This window comes from Nothobranchius furzeri, chromosome 5 (genome assembly GCF_043380555.1).
Source record: "Nothobranchius furzeri strain GRZ-AD chromosome 5, NfurGRZ-RIMD1, whole genome shotgun sequence".
NCBI lineage: Eukaryota > Metazoa > Chordata > Actinopteri > Cyprinodontiformes > Nothobranchiidae > Nothobranchius > Nothobranchius furzeri.
Window position 1 is genome coordinate 65809191 of NC_091745.1, and position 15619 is coordinate 65824809.

Here is a 15619-nt window from a genome sequence, read left to right on the forward strand (position 1 = left end):
GTCAGTGTCAGACCAAACAATTCTCCTCAGACCTGATGATCAGTATGATCTATATGTGATCCATCAAGTCCATCATGTCTGCTTTGACAGGCACACCTAGGGCTGCACAGTCACCTGTGGACAGAAATACCCTCATCCACGTTTTTAACACACAAAACCAGCTGTACATGTAAATGGGTTGTGATGCATAAAGGTCATAAAGCATATCTCAGATGTGGTGAAAGGTGACACTTCACAGAGGAACAGGTTAAAGGAGGATACGCTTTATCAGAGCAAGGTGTGGCTGCAGGGTAAAGGTGAATCGAATGATCGCATTTGCTTAGAGACCTGAAAGATAAAGTCATAAAAACTTTAAGATGCATCTACCAAATATTACCAAGTTCTATGTTTAGTTTTGCTTATATTTTTCATTTAAGCTGCTTTACAGAAAAAAATTCTAAACGTAGGTGTTTATAGCTATCGCTCCTATAAAGGGTGCATGGAAATGAGATTTTTTTAAATCTGGTTTTATGAGTTAAACAAGGTTAGAAGTCAAATGATTCAGACAAAGGACGTTCCGTTGTTCGTTGGACTTTGATGCCCGGGAGGGGCTTAGAGTAGAGCCGCTGTTCCTCCAGCATCAGCCCTCTCTCCTGCACGTGAGAGGTGGTTCTGGTCTGTTATCATAAAAAAGAATTTTTGTTATTTTTCAGGTGATTTTTTTTTGGCTCTAAATGGCCCCCAATCTTACATTGCATCAAATAAGTCACGCAAACAGAAACATTTTTACTCTGATGTTGTCGTAAACACCTATTGATGAGTACACGTGTTTGTTTGCTACATTAGTTTTGTACTGATCGGTACTGTACTGTCACCATGTTAAAGTGCACCATTTGTTCAAGTTCTTCAAAATAAAATGTCAACTCAGTAGTGGTTTGACCGTTTAAGAAGATAAACCACAGTTATTGAACTTCCTGGTGTCTGCTCGCGACATTTAAAGTACATATTGATTCGTGCTGAAAGTGGAGCACGAGGACCGTTTGGTTTCTTACACAACTTTTACGTGTGAAGGAGACGATTCGGCGCAGCTTAAAAACGTTGTTGTCATTTATCTGATTCTGCATCCTTCCTTTTTTTGTGAAATGGTAAACCACATGAGCTTCTGTCTTGTGTTTTTAGTCTTACTTTCACAGAAACTCACCTGTTGTCACTGCTTCTGCAGCAATACCACACAATCCGCCACAGTCTGCCTGCTGCTTCCTGAGAATTACTGGCCCTCCCTAACCGGAACACTGCATTTAACATTTGACACTGCAGTCAAATGATGCTCGGGATTCATTTATAGCCCAGGATTGTTTATTCAGGTCCAACTTGAGCAAATGAACCAACTCTCTATGACTGGAGCTTTGGTGCATGGAGGTAAAATGTCCATGACCTCTATGGTATGAAGGCAAACAGGTTATTTCTGTGTCCCTATCTCTTTACCTGAAGGAATTCACAGAGGAAACACATTCAGGATGATGCAGAACTCCACCTTAACCCTTTAAGCGTTGAAGTCGCAGAATTGCGACAAGCAGCAATGTTGGATTTAATAAGCCACAGCAGCAGAAATGAGCCCTCATGCAGTTAATACGTTAAACTGCGGGGTGGCAGACGCCTGTAACTTCAATCCAAGCAGCATTTGTGGGTGTGTTACTATTCAAATTTATGGAGTATTTAGCGCTTGAACCCCGCCCACCAGTCACAGCATCGCGGAGGTTGTCAGAGCAAGTGAGAGCGAGTGAGTGGTACAGGATAAAAACAAAGCCGAGAGGAATGTTCAGTGCTGACGAAGCTCTTTGTCTAGTACTGGCAGATTCGGATTCGGAGGAAGAAAATTTCCTTTCTGAGGATGATCTGCGGTCTTCTAGAGAGACGGAAAGCGTGGCTTCGGCGCGCAGCAACAGGGAGTCAGTCAGCGATGACGCGGTTACACAAGCAGCCCATCCAGCCCTTTCCTTGTCCGATGTTCCGCGTCACCTCCATGGAGAGGGGTGTGGTGGTGGTGATCGGGCCGGTGAAAACTCCGCTGGTGATTGATTCAGCCCCAGGGTGTAATCCGCGGGAAGTGTAGCCGGAGGGGGAGAAACCGCGGGGTCGGGGAAAAAAGGGAGGGGGGGGGGGGGCGCCAGCAGCTCGTACCAGGTCCGTGCTTGGGGGGGGGGGGGGGGAGTTTGACGTGGTGGCGGTGATGGGCTGCTGAAAACTCTGCTGGTGATCGATTCAGCCCCGGGGTAATTGCAACAGGAGGGGGAGGAACCGCGGGGAAAAAATTCACTGCTAACAGGGGGTTAGCCCAACACAGCCTCAGTGACAATAATAATGATGATGGCTGGGTTAGTGTGGGAAGAGAGGAACAGTATTCCAAGTGGATCAGGCATTTTGATGAGCCAGTTGGATACTGTGGAGACAGGGATCTGTCAAATTCAGAACACGTTGATTTTCTGTCAGTTTTTTTTTAGATGTGGAATTCTGGACCCTCATCACAACTGAAACTAACCGATATGCTCACCAGTATTTAGAGAGGGAGGAACTGAAATCTAGCTCCGGATATATAATGACTGGTACGATGTAACTGTCCCAGAAATGAACGCGTTCATTGTCATTCAGCTCTGCATGGGGCTTGTGGAAAAGCCTGAGATTGAGGATTTTATATAAACAAAACAAACCAAAGAAGGGATGAGTGAAATGTGTTCATGATGCTGAGGCACCAAAAACAGTGTTCTTAATTGATACGCAGTGAACATAACAAAATACCAATGAAGTCATAAATATTATATATATATATATATATATATATATATATATATATATATATATATATATATATATGTCTACATAGGAATATGTATATTTGTATCATAAACAATAACAACACTAAGAAAATTAGACAAAAACATTTTAAAAAATCTGCAAATGTGATGCAATCCAATATGGCTGCCACCTGATGACGTCACAATATGCAAATTATGTGAGTGAATTTGTTCCTATCACAAAATTTGGCTCATACTGAAGATTTTTCTAATTTACAATATTGCTCTATCTCTAACCAGATTTAAGCTACATGCTCTTTAATTAGTGATTAAAAAAATCATATTTTACTGAAAAAACTATGGCGCCTAAAGGGTTAAAGGAAAACATTGAAAAGACATTTATTGGACCACAAGGAAAGACAGATGTCTGTGAGGAGGTCAGTCAGAACACTAAAACTCCTCTGACTTGGTTCCATCTCCTTAATATTAGAAAAATGAAGCTCTTGCAACGATTTGAGGCGTTTATCCTGATATCTTCATCTCAGTGAGGAATGCTTCTTGAAGTGAAACCTGCACCAAATCCAAAAATGTTTGAATGACTAAGGTCGGTTTAAGGGACTAACGTGCTGGTGCTCAGCTCAGCTCATGTGGTGTGGGGTCAGTGACAATCGGATTATTTTTCAGGCATCAACACCACAAAAGCTTTAAAGTGAACAGAGACAGAATTGCTACTGCTGTGTGTATTTTCAGGTGTGGCAGACCTGACTAATCAAGCTGTTCCCTCTGATGTAAACACAGCTGATGAATTCTGAAAACAAGGCGTCATCGTTTTGTGGTTCCACCGCAACGCTACTACAGCGTCGGCCCTCTTCACACCATGTTTTCTGAACGCTGTTTGAGATGTTCCATGCGTGAGCGTTTTGCTACACACGTTTCATTTCTTCCATTTCAAACGTTCCGTTTTCAAGCCTTCTGCAAGCGTGAGAAAACAACTCCATTCGTTTACGCCTTGTTTTGATTTCCCGAGGAAACAACCCGCTCATGATTGTGAGACTTCTCCTCGATGACGCACAAACATTGTTTTCCCAACATGCATTTGGTTTTGCAGCCACATTTTTTTTTGTTTCACTTCTCACTGCAGACCACTTGCAGATTAAAACTTTTGGAACGGACTAAAAGTTGCATCCAGATTAGCACGTGACTCGTGTTCGGACCCGCTTTGTAATCTGAGGTTGCAGATGCTGCTGGAATGGCAGGAATGAGTTCTTTAGATGTCTTAAGATTAGTGGTGGTGAGTCAAAAAGTTTACAAACACAAGGAACCTGCTTTTGTCGTTGCATAACAACAGAAATGACTAAACCTGCGACTAAAGCCTCCAGACAAAATGCATTCCTGCAGTCAGTCACCTGTGACAGGGGCGGCGTTAGGCCCGGCTACTTGGGCTGAAGCCCCGGATCTTTCATGATAAGCCCCGGATCTAAATCGCGGAAGTAACATGCAGTACCAAAGTCACACAGAGAGGGCGCAGCTGGCAGTAGTTTGTAAAGTCCCATTTAGTCGTCACACACACAGGTGTGTGGTGAAATTTATTCTCCGATTTTGACCCATCCCCTGAGTTGCAGACACGCCGCGCTCGGGAACTATTTGGTGGTTTAACCCCCCAATCCAACCCCAATCCAATGCTGAGTGTCAAGCAGGGAGGCATTGGGTCCCATTTTTCTCAAAATCTTTGGTATGACCCGACCAGGAGTCGAACCCCTGATCTCCCGATCTCAGGGCAGACACTCTACCACTAGGCTACTTAGTCAGTATACAGTTTACCTGAGACTGAAGAGAAGCCCTTCAGCAGCTGGCTTCTGCAGTCTCTGTCTGAAACGCATGAGTGAAGATGGATATAAGGACGTTTTTTTAGACCAAAAGTACAACGACAGAACCCCAGCTCTGATGAGACTGGTGTTGACTCAGGTTTGTGAGTCTTATTTGAAAATATTTGTTGTGCTGCTGGTTTGCCTAAAGTTAGCTTACTATCAGGTAAAGTTGTTGGAGAAAGAAAGGGAATATTCACTATCATCTCACACTAAACACTAACAGGAACAATACTCTGCCCTGAATATGCTGAATATGTAGCTTCAGATTAAAAATTATGTGGTACAAGACAAATATATATGATGTTGACTAGTGCGTGTCACGTTTGTGCGCGCATGCGTGTGTGTGCGCGTGCGCGCGCGCGTGTGTGCGCGCGCGTGTGTGTTAAGCCCCGGATCTTCTTCAGTCCTAAATCCGCCCCTGACCTGTGATCATGATTTCCTGAGATTTGGGATGTGATCATTGTTCGTGCATGGAAGAGCACAGCTGTTAGGACAAGTCGAGGCTAAATCGGAGTGACTGAACTTTATTTGTTCAGTTGCTTTAGTTTCGGCATGAAGCATCTCGTCGTTGTTTGGTATGAATCAATAGACCCAACAGTTTTGGTTTAGTGAGATGATGAATGCTTATTGAAACACATATTTAACAGCTCGCTTTGCAGATGTTTACACACAACTGTGCACTTTTGAAAATTCCTTCTAAAGACACAAACATTTATCTGATGGCTGCGGACGTTTACAGCTTCCTCCTTTCATTCAAAATGCTCTGCAACAGCATTTGCATCTTTTTTTTTTTTTTTTTTTATGTCAGTAACTTCCGGATATCCGTGTATGACTCCTGATTTGCATCCTTAACCATATTCCATGCCTCCAGAATGGGTGGTTCAAACGTTCCATGATGCTTTTTTCCAGATCACAATGCTTCGCTGCAGTTTTCTGTCGTAAGGACCCAATGGAACTGCAGAATTCTCAGAAATCATGTGATGTTACTCAACCAGCATATTTCAGTTGTAGTTCTCCGACTCTGAACATAGATGTAAACATCTTTTCACCTTTACCAGAGAAACGTACGGAGAACTTCTCCTTTAACTGGCCCCCATCAACAGCAGCAGTTTCCCAAACAGATGCTTACTCATGTGGAAAACAGATCTATAAATGTCATCTGGAGCCAAACAAGTCCCACTGCCCTGAAGTCAGAACGAAACCTTTAAAATGGAATTCATGTGAAGGTGCAGATTTTAAAGGTGAGACGGGGTGTTTTGTGTGATTACGTTTTCTTTCTGGTTTGTAAATTGATTGCCAGTAAAGTCACTACACTTCATACTTTGGTAAGAATTCAGGAGCATTTTCTGGTTTGCAGGGATCTAGAAGGAAAGCATGGACATTCCTTTTTCTGAGCAACTCTCTCGCCTTTTTTGGGGAATTCCAGGCCAACCTGGAGACATCCTAGATGCCTGAACCACCTCAGTTGATGACGTTTGAGAAGCAGATTCTCCTGTCCTCCTCATGGATGATGGAGCTCCTCGCCTTATGTTCGAGTCTGAACTTGGCCACCATACAAAGGGAGATCATTTTAGCTGCTTTCTACATGGGGTTAAAACATTTATTAGAAGATTTGTGGTTTAAATTTCCCTTTAAACAGAGGAAAATTCAAATTTTGTTGTAGAAGAAGATGAATTGCCTTGGTTGTATGTCCTGTTGATAATGCAGGGGACCAACTGGTGCTATTAAAAGTTGGTGTTGCGGTGTTGGAGGATACAGATCCCTGGAAACAGTCAACGTCACATGGATGTGCAGATCATGTCTACATTGAGTTGAGCCAGCCCACATCAGTAAGACATCTAAACTAGGTCTTTCCATGACTGTCATGACTGTGGAACATCTCAATAATGACTCACAATTGAGTTTTTTTGCAAGCTGTACCAGTGGCTGCGCCGGGGGGCGCTAGGGGGCGCTATAGCCACCCCTGGATCAGTCATTGCACTCCCATAGCACCCCCAAGTAAATACTAGATTTTTTTTTTTTTACAATTTAATTTTAATTTAACGTGTGGATGTGATAATATTTAACATACAAAACAAAAATAATGAGTAAATTATCATATAGATAGTTAAAACTTAAAACAAAACAGGAAATTGATGTTAACCTTTGACCTCATTTTCCACCTGCCAATGAGTGAAAAGTAGAGCTAGTGGTAAAATGAATCGGTTTTTGTTGCCCACATTTCCACGGGTTCAGTCAGAAACGAATGAATCTTTGGAAGTGATCTCAGACCCACAAAAACCTACGGATCTGGATGAAGAGAGTCAACCCTCAACCGCCGCAGCAGTCGAGGGTTTTGCTGCTGGAAATGCTAACACTAACGTTAGCTAACCTTGCAACACTATAGATGGTTTTCTGTGTGGCTGTATGTGTTTATGATTTCATGGAAAAGTCAGTGATTGTTCATATGTTTATGATGTTTATTAATGATTGTTTCAGGTGTTGTTGAGGTTTTGTGCATGCATGTGTATCTGCTAGTGTTGAAGGTGTTTTAGAGAACAATAGGTACGCATGACCACTTCCTTCATAGCACCCTCAATAAAAAGACTAGCTCCTTCATAGCACCAGCAGAAAAAAATTTCTGGAGCCGCCACTGAGCTGTACAAGCTTGGGATGAAGTTGTCTGGGATTATTTCATCTGGTTTGTTGTGGCAGTGAGGCTCCAGAAAGCTGAATGAGTTAAAAGCTGAATGGAGCCAGATGGTGTCGGCATCCGTGTCGTTCACGGTCACATGGCGGATCGCGTTTCTTTTGTCCCTGAGCCCAGCTCGCTTTATGGAAAGAGGGGATCCGATTTCCCGAGCCTTTGATGTCTCCTCCTCCCACGCTTCTCCGCCTCCTCTCTCTTTTTAGATGCTCACTCGCCCTCCCAGACAGAAACACACACATGCAAACACACATGTGCCTTCTGGTGACGAGAAACCGGAGACGAGGCTGGGAACCGGCCCATTAGCCTGAAGAGCTGACTGATGAGCGCATGTGGAAAAGGTTTAATCAGCCATCTGAAGATGCAGGAGCTTTGTGACCTGATAAATATCACCGTACTGAAAACTTCCTAACTTAAAAAAACAATTTTTACTGTAGACCTTGTAGGTTTTACAAAGTAAGTGCAACACTATGCTCGATCTTTTTGAATAAAATCAGCAAATGAGATGCAACAATGAAAAAGAGAGGAAGAAAGAGAATAAATTCAACTTCTTTATGAAGAAAAAAACAATCCAGGTTTATTCCGAGGTAGCAAAAAGGCGTTCACTAACCAAAAACCAGAGTAAGTCTCCTGCTTTCAGCTGGCTTCAGGCTGCACTTTTGCAAACCATAATATTTACATTCAGCATGTGACCTAAATTTCCAGAAGGCCTCATGGAATGGGGGTGGTGGTGGTGGTAATCCATCTAATTTATACAGCATAACAACGTGGTATTTAAAGCATCTCTTTGTTGTGTGTGTGTGTGGGGGGGGGTCCTTCTTCTTTCAGGGATAGCGGGGCCCCCACCCTGGCAGTAACCACCAGCCAGACTGCCTGGGTCAAGGGGGGGCCTCTTCCCGCACACGGCCCCCTCGTTGGAGGGGAGTGTCCTTCCTGTAACTGGCCTGATGTCAGGGCCGAGGAATGTTGAAAACAGAACACACTGGGGGGCCTTGTTCCTCCACTCTGAATAGACCTTGGGCAGGAATCCAAACCACATGCCACACACATGCAGCCTCTGAAGGGGGCTGGGTGGGGGGACTGCAGAGAAAAACAGCAACATGTGAGCTCAGTCCGAAGCGACAGACACATTTGAGCTAAAAGATTCACTTTAAACAGTTCAGATGAACCTGTGCTAGTGCGGGGACTGGGAATGAAGCATTAAACAACAGAAAATTATGTAATTCTTTACAATAAGGGTCCCATTATTATTGTTACAGCACATTATTGAGCATTAATAAGCCAAGGGTCCCTTTATTAACATTCCCGTTACTGTTAGCTTAAGTGTCCTTAAGGTTAGGGCTGAGATGAGGTGTCTGCTTAGTAATGCATTACATAATATGGTTAAGCAGAGGATAATACTTTATTTAATAGTTAATTAATGCCTGTTAATGTACCAAGTAATGTACTAAAGGGACCCTTTTTGTAAAATGTTACCAAATATTAAAATAAGTGGTGCATAAGATGAAATTCTACCAGTTTGTTTCTGGACTCCAGTTTGTTATTTTTTATTGTATTATTTTTGAGTGAGGTCCCTGATGTTGGACGCAACCACAAGAGGTCACAAGGTCCCATTCTGGATATATACAGAGGGTTGTGTCTGGAAGGGCATCTGGCGTAAAACCTAAGCCAAATCACAAACAGGAGGGGCTTAATCAAGCCCTGCCATGGTCGCGGTGGTGAAGGATAGGCTGACAGATGATGTTAGGAGTCTTCCTGGATTCTGATGTTTGCAGATGACATGGTGATCTGCAGAGAGAGCAGGGTGCAGGCAGAGGAGAAGCTAGAGAGGTGGAGATACAGTAGGTACAGGAAAAGAGAGGCATGGAGAGTAGTCACAGCGAGACAGAGTAAATGCGTGTAAATGAGAGGAGCACAGGTGGAACGGTCATGTTTCAGGAAGCAGAAGTAGAGGAAGACTTAAGGACTAGTGTCTATGGTTCAGAGCTAATGAGAGGGTTGAAAGGAGGGTAAGAAGCAGGTTGGGTGGAGAAAAGTGTCAGGTTTGATGTGTGATAAAAGGCTTTTGGCATGAATGAAAGAAAAAACGTAGAAGACAGAGGTGAGACCAGACATGTTGCCTGTTTTAGAGACAGTGTCCACGAGAAAAAGACAGGAGACAGAACTGGAGGTTGTAGCTCAAGCTGTTGAGGTTTTCTTTAGGAATGACAAGGATGGATAGGATCAGGAAGGAGTCCATCAGATGGATGGCTCATGTTAGATGTCTGGAGATGAAGTCCAAGAGGATAGACAGATGGTTGGACATGTCCAGAGGAGAGGCAATGGTTACATAGATAGAAGGATGCTCAGGTTGGAGATCATGGATATGGTGAAAGAGGACATGAAGAGTAGAAGATGCAGAAGACAGGACTAAATGAGACAGATGATTGGCTGTGGAGACCCCTAAAGGGACAAGCCCAGAGAGGAAGAAGAACCGTCCACTAGGGAAACTATTACTTGTTGCAACTTCAACTTTGAAGTTTGCATCAGATGTTTAAGAATTAACTAAAACTTATTGAGTATCTTTTATAATATTGTTAAGAAATAGTCTATTACTTAAAAAATGGAAAAACCTGAAACTTTTTGAAACTGTAGGAGTTTCAAAAGGTTAGTTCAGCACCCCTGCTTTTCCAGATGAGAATGGAGACTTTTCCTCATTCTGCTGCAATGCCAGTGTGTGTGAGGGCGTGGTGGAGACCTTATGTCACCAAAGATGTATGTGATTAAATTCCTTTGGAATACTACGCCTGACAACGGTGAGAGCGATGAAACTGTGGATCGATACGGCTGCACATAAATCATCAGAAACATAATCATTGTATTTTATTGTCAACGTAAGGACAAAATTTTTAGATTGTATCTTTATTATAATTCATATCAAAACAATGAAACCAGAATTCCAGGAAACATAAAGAAAACCCCAACAAAATCATGAAATTACGATCTCGTAATCTTTCTGGGAAATAAATGAAGCGAGATGAAAAACCAGGGACTTTTATCTGGACCCTACATCAAACCAAATCCCTGGTTCATATCGAAAGAGAAAACAAGCTTGAAAGTGAAAGGACAGCCCGTCGCACAGCCAAACTGTAATAACAAAGGAAATTACCTGTGTTTGATCTGAATCACATTAACTCAGATAAGAAGATGAAATTATTTTTACACAGCACCTCTTAAAGAGACAATGTGTAGTTTTTACCATTTAGTTCTTGAAACATCCATTTAATTTTGCTCAAAATTAATTAAATGATGCCCAGTTGTTGAAAAATATTGGAGGCTTCCTAACATATAACCATAAAAATCAGGTCTAAAATACATGGAAGCGGGTCTAAGTCTCTGGGCGACACCATATTAGATGCCACGTTTCCTTCTACAGGAGCCCGTGAGGACAAAATTAATTTACTGATTTGTAACAAAACTTAAGTCAGTTTTAAACTTTGTTGTTTTACACATTTACCTCTTCACTTGTTACCAGTGATGAAAGGAAGTCTGGTGTGCTTATTATCAGGGCCGGCTCTGGGCAATTTGGTGCCCAAGGCGAGAGTGCCCATTTGCCCCCCCCCCCCCCCCCCCCCCCACGCCTCTCACCCAAACCCAAGTCCACACATTGGAAAAAGCAACTCCACAGTTATTCCTTAGTTACTAATTTTTTAATTTAAATATTCACACAGCAACTCTTTAAAGTCAACAGCCTGAAGAATAAATGTAAGCTTGAAAGATAAGTAACCTGAGAATATTACAATAGCCAACAACTCAAAATGTTGTGCAAATGTCATTGGGGGTGGGTGGGGGGGTGGGGTGCAAAACCAATAACTGTGCAATCAAAAGCAAAACTCAAACATCAAAGTGTCATCATAAAGAAAGTTCTACTTTCCATTTTGTTCAACTGCTGTGGCCAGTCAGCAGGATCCATGGGGCCAGCAGCTCATACATGTTCACAGACATCTGTTGAAGCTGATGATGGTGTCTCTTCAGGCTGTTGGGTTGGAGCACTGAGTCTGCTGGTGTGGTGTTGGGTTCTTCTTCTGTGAGAAAATAAACACACACACACACACACACACACACACACACACACACACACACACACACACACACACACACACACACACACACACACACACACACAAAGCAACTTAACCCTCTGATGCATGAATTAAGAACAGTGCCACTTTTACATTCAATATTCCTCGGTCATGTGCAGTGATGCTTTTCACAATTTTTAATATTACTGGACTTTTTATTTTATTGATCTTTTTTAATCTGTTCTATGAAAACATGAATAAAATTATCAAAAACAGGTGGAAGTGGGGAATATTTGAAAAAAAACGTATGTCTCACTCTCAGGTGCTCTTCAGCATCAAATAAATGTAGAACATGAGGAAGAAGAACCGGTGATCTGAGGCACTCTGAGGTTTTCATTTATTAAACAAGGAAACACCGATGCGTTTCGGTACGACCTTCTTCAGGGCATAAACCTTTCTGCCCTGAAGATGACTCACTAATGTCACAAAAACTAATGTCCATCCTTTTTTACAAATTTACAGCCTAATAACATCTTAAGGAGACAATTTCAGATGTGCATGTTCAGATTATTTAATATTCTCAATGCTAAATCAATGCTGCACTGATTGTGCCAAAAACAAGTGTCTGGTGTGGATTTAAATAAATTAATTTTGCATATCGATATATGTGATAAGCCGTTTAATTTGAAAAAGTCCGTTTCTACTGCTGATTACAAATAGCCTAACAAGTAACTTACTCACCTGGTTCTAGATGCTGAGACTGTAGCTCAGTAAATGTGCTGCTGCTGCGTGATGCCTGAATGAAGACGCTGCAGCATAAACAAGAAAGAGACGGCATAAGATGTCATGCTGTGTTTAGGCAGTTCTCACTCCCCGCCGGGCCCGGCGGCAGCGGGGGAGTCCCCGCCACGGCCGCGGCGGTGCCGCCCGCCCGATGTGTCGGACAAAGTTGAAAATTTGCTACACCCACACCTAACGTTCTTCTGATATACAAATATTAAATTCATATTGTATGCGTACTTAAAATTTGAAACAACGTTCATAAAAGGCTGCAATCAAGCTCCAAAAACCAGTAAAAAATCTTACATTCTTCATCATCACAGTGAGACTCAAGAGGTGTAAAGACAGTCCCGCCCCCCCCGGTGTCAACAGGTGCCTGTGTGGCTGCAGATATTGTCTCACTGCATCTGGACACGACGATTCAAAAGTAAAATGAATGGGTTAAAGTTACAGATACTGTATTGTGTGTGTGTAAACAGCTAGCAAGGGTCCGTCCGTGGACCATGCGTGGCAGGAGAGGCAGTTAGCTACAATGCTAACGCAAAAAGTTCCTTTGCAAAACTTATAAAGTCTACATACCTCTGCTTTGGGCCCGTTTTTATTCTTCTTCCTTCCTTCGCTTTTGGAATGCTGATCCCGATGGCTTAGGTGTTCTTTTCATCGTAAAATATCAAACGTTTAAACGCACAACAGGAAGTCCTTCTACAGTGCCACCCACACACGTGATCGCTATGGCAACCTTAACAGTCAAATGCATCGGAGCGGTGGCTCAAGCGGGAGCTCGAAATGCAGCCAGATCATTGGAATTTAAATATTGATGTTTTAATTTCATGTCATTTCAAAGGGGAATTTTGAGTATGTAGAGAGTGCATTTCATATTACAAACATGAATTTAATGAACTTTTTTTTTTTTTTTTTTTTGAAATTTTGCGCCCTATCCATCAGATGGCGCCCCAGGCGGCCGCCTGTGTCGCCTGTCGACAAAGCCGGCCCTGCTTATTATTTTGCTAAAGTTTGCACTCCTCCGGGCTTTTCGACCCTAATGGGCATCCGTTGGTAAGGTCTTACCCCAGCACAGAAATACTGCTTCATTGCAATGATTTAGGTATCTACTGCCCCCTATCGACAGGAAAAATACACACTGTCACTTTAAGATAAGAATCCCGAGTCGCTTCACAAAAACAAAATTAAAAATGTTTTTAAAAAAATGTATGCATATGTGCTTAAAATAGCATAGCAAAAAATGGGGAAAATTGAAAAATAAAATGAAAAAGTGTAAAGGAAGACAGAAATGAATAAGAAAAGGTGATACGGGGTCCTGAGAATGGCAGAACTGATGGAAGCAGCAGCATGAAGAAAGGGTAGTCAGGAAGTCAACAGAAGAAAGAAGAAAACATATTTTTTATAGTGCCTCTCAAGACAAAAATCACGAGGCACACAAAAAGAGAAGAAAAAGAAAAGCACCAAACGCCGTATGAAGGCGGTTCAGTTTCCGTATATCTTCCGGACCAACTATCGTTCACACAGACTGTGGCTTGTTAACTGAATGTCTCATGCTTGGTTTATGCTTGACGCGTTTACTTTCTGCTTGGTGATGCGGCTCGCGGACGGAACGCGCTTCACAACTTGCAGCGTTTATGGTTCATTCAGCTTGTCTCTGCGGTGAGCCAATATTCTCCCAAACTGAACGGGGCGGCATGGAGCTCTACGGCATGCATCCAACACTACACCATAATAGAAGTAAAAATTACTGTTGTTTACAACATGGCATTCCAGCATTTTTAACAGTGTCCTCGTCTTTTCCGACAGTGCGAGCTACTTCTCTCCAAGAATTATTAACAACATGTTGATCACGGTGATCTTTGAGAGCTGAATCCTACAAATGTCTGTATTTATGAACCTCTGCCATACTAGTTCTTGCCAGTCCGCCATGTTTTTCCGCGTTCGACCGTGCGCGTGGTTAGAAAATTTCCTAGGTGCGCGGTGCAGAAAGTTTGGGCCGTGCGAAGGCGCAGTGGAGGGGCGTGGTTGTTAAAATGACGCAATTTAGCCACGCGGAGCCATGCGAACCTCGCGGACGCGTCAAGCACAAACCAAGCTTTAGGCTATCTACTCCCTCAAGAGCACCGAATGACTAGAAATTTGACATAATGCATGTAAAAATATACCAGTAAAAATAATGTCAACTATCATACACTTTGAACTGATGTCCCTGTCTAAAATCTGGAAGAAGTAATGTTTTACAGGTTTTAGTTTGAAATAAACTGGATGCACCTCGCTGAAACATGTCTCACTTCCTGTCTGGCTTGTGTAATTTTTTTAACTTCATGATAATCCGCATGCGGCGTGTGGGAAAAAATAGGCTCCAGGTGGAAACGTTCCGGAACCCCACATCCAGTCCAAACCAAGCCACAGTCGGTATGAATGCTCTGATTCGACTCAATGATTTTTAATCAATGCAGAAGCCATTCGGAAACCGGGCCGCTACCGTTCCGCATTCAGTGTGAAAGAGGCTTTCAGCTGGTGATGAGTCTTGCAAATAATTTAATCTATAGATTAAGAAAAAAACACAGATAAAAGCCCCAAAACAACATTATCTCTAAACTTTACCAAAAAAAAACAGCCACAACGATTAGGCAGGAGGAAATGGTTGCTAGGCGGTGACTCCCTTCAGCTGATGTCATCAAAATAAAAGCATGATTAAGCTGAGACATTCTGTTCTCGTTTCTTTGTCATTTATCAAACAAACATAAAGTTTCAGACTGGAGTATTGTCATGGATTACATAATAATGAGACACAAAGGTCACACCCAGTTTGACGCACTCACCCTGATGACCACCACATTCCTGAGCTGCTGTAATAACGTATAAGACATTTTGACCTATATATTGATTATAAAACTGTCTAACTGAAGGAATATATCCTGCAGCGTTTCTTCTGCTTTTTTTTTTATATCCGTATATTGTTCTTGCTGTGACATAACTCACACCCTAAGACTTCTCATGCCTTCTTGTTTTTCTAAGACACAGCATCTGATTGGACTGAATCAAACTCTTACATAAGACTCGAACAAGTCCAGTCATGTACGTCTGACCAGTCCTTTTAGCTGCAGCTCAGAACTAAATGTTCCTACCTACTAATGCTGCATTCATGTGGAATGTTATGCGACAGCAAAACAAGCCTCGTTTTGATTTGTGCCCTAGCTGCTGTCTACAAGTAAAGACTTGGACATGTTTAACACTTGAGCAGCCAGACTGCGCCGAAGGAGGAGGAAGACTTTGGTGTTCCCTGCCTTTTCCTCTGCTGTGCCTCTGAAGTTGTTTTTCTGGGTTAAATGTTCCGTTAGCTAGTCATTTGGGAAATGTGATATCCATTAACCACAGAGAATGTACCGGGTCAGCACAAACCATTAGCTTACACACCAGCTTCAGGGAAGTTTGAATCTCTTTCAG

The 15619-nt window shown here is 42.5% G+C and overlaps 1 long non-coding RNA gene across 1 annotated transcript; it reads right to left on the minus strand.

Moving 5' to 3' along the window:
* Positions 1–10971: 10971 nt before the first annotated feature.
* Positions 10972–15406, minus strand: LOC129163427 (uncharacterized). Its single transcript, XR_011520530.1, has 3 exons — positions 12473–15406; positions 12128–12195; positions 10972–11389 (listed from the first exon to the last, which is right to left on the minus strand). It is a non-coding gene; the product is annotated as an uncharacterized lncRNA (long non-coding RNA).
* Positions 15407–15619: the final 213 nt, after the last annotated feature.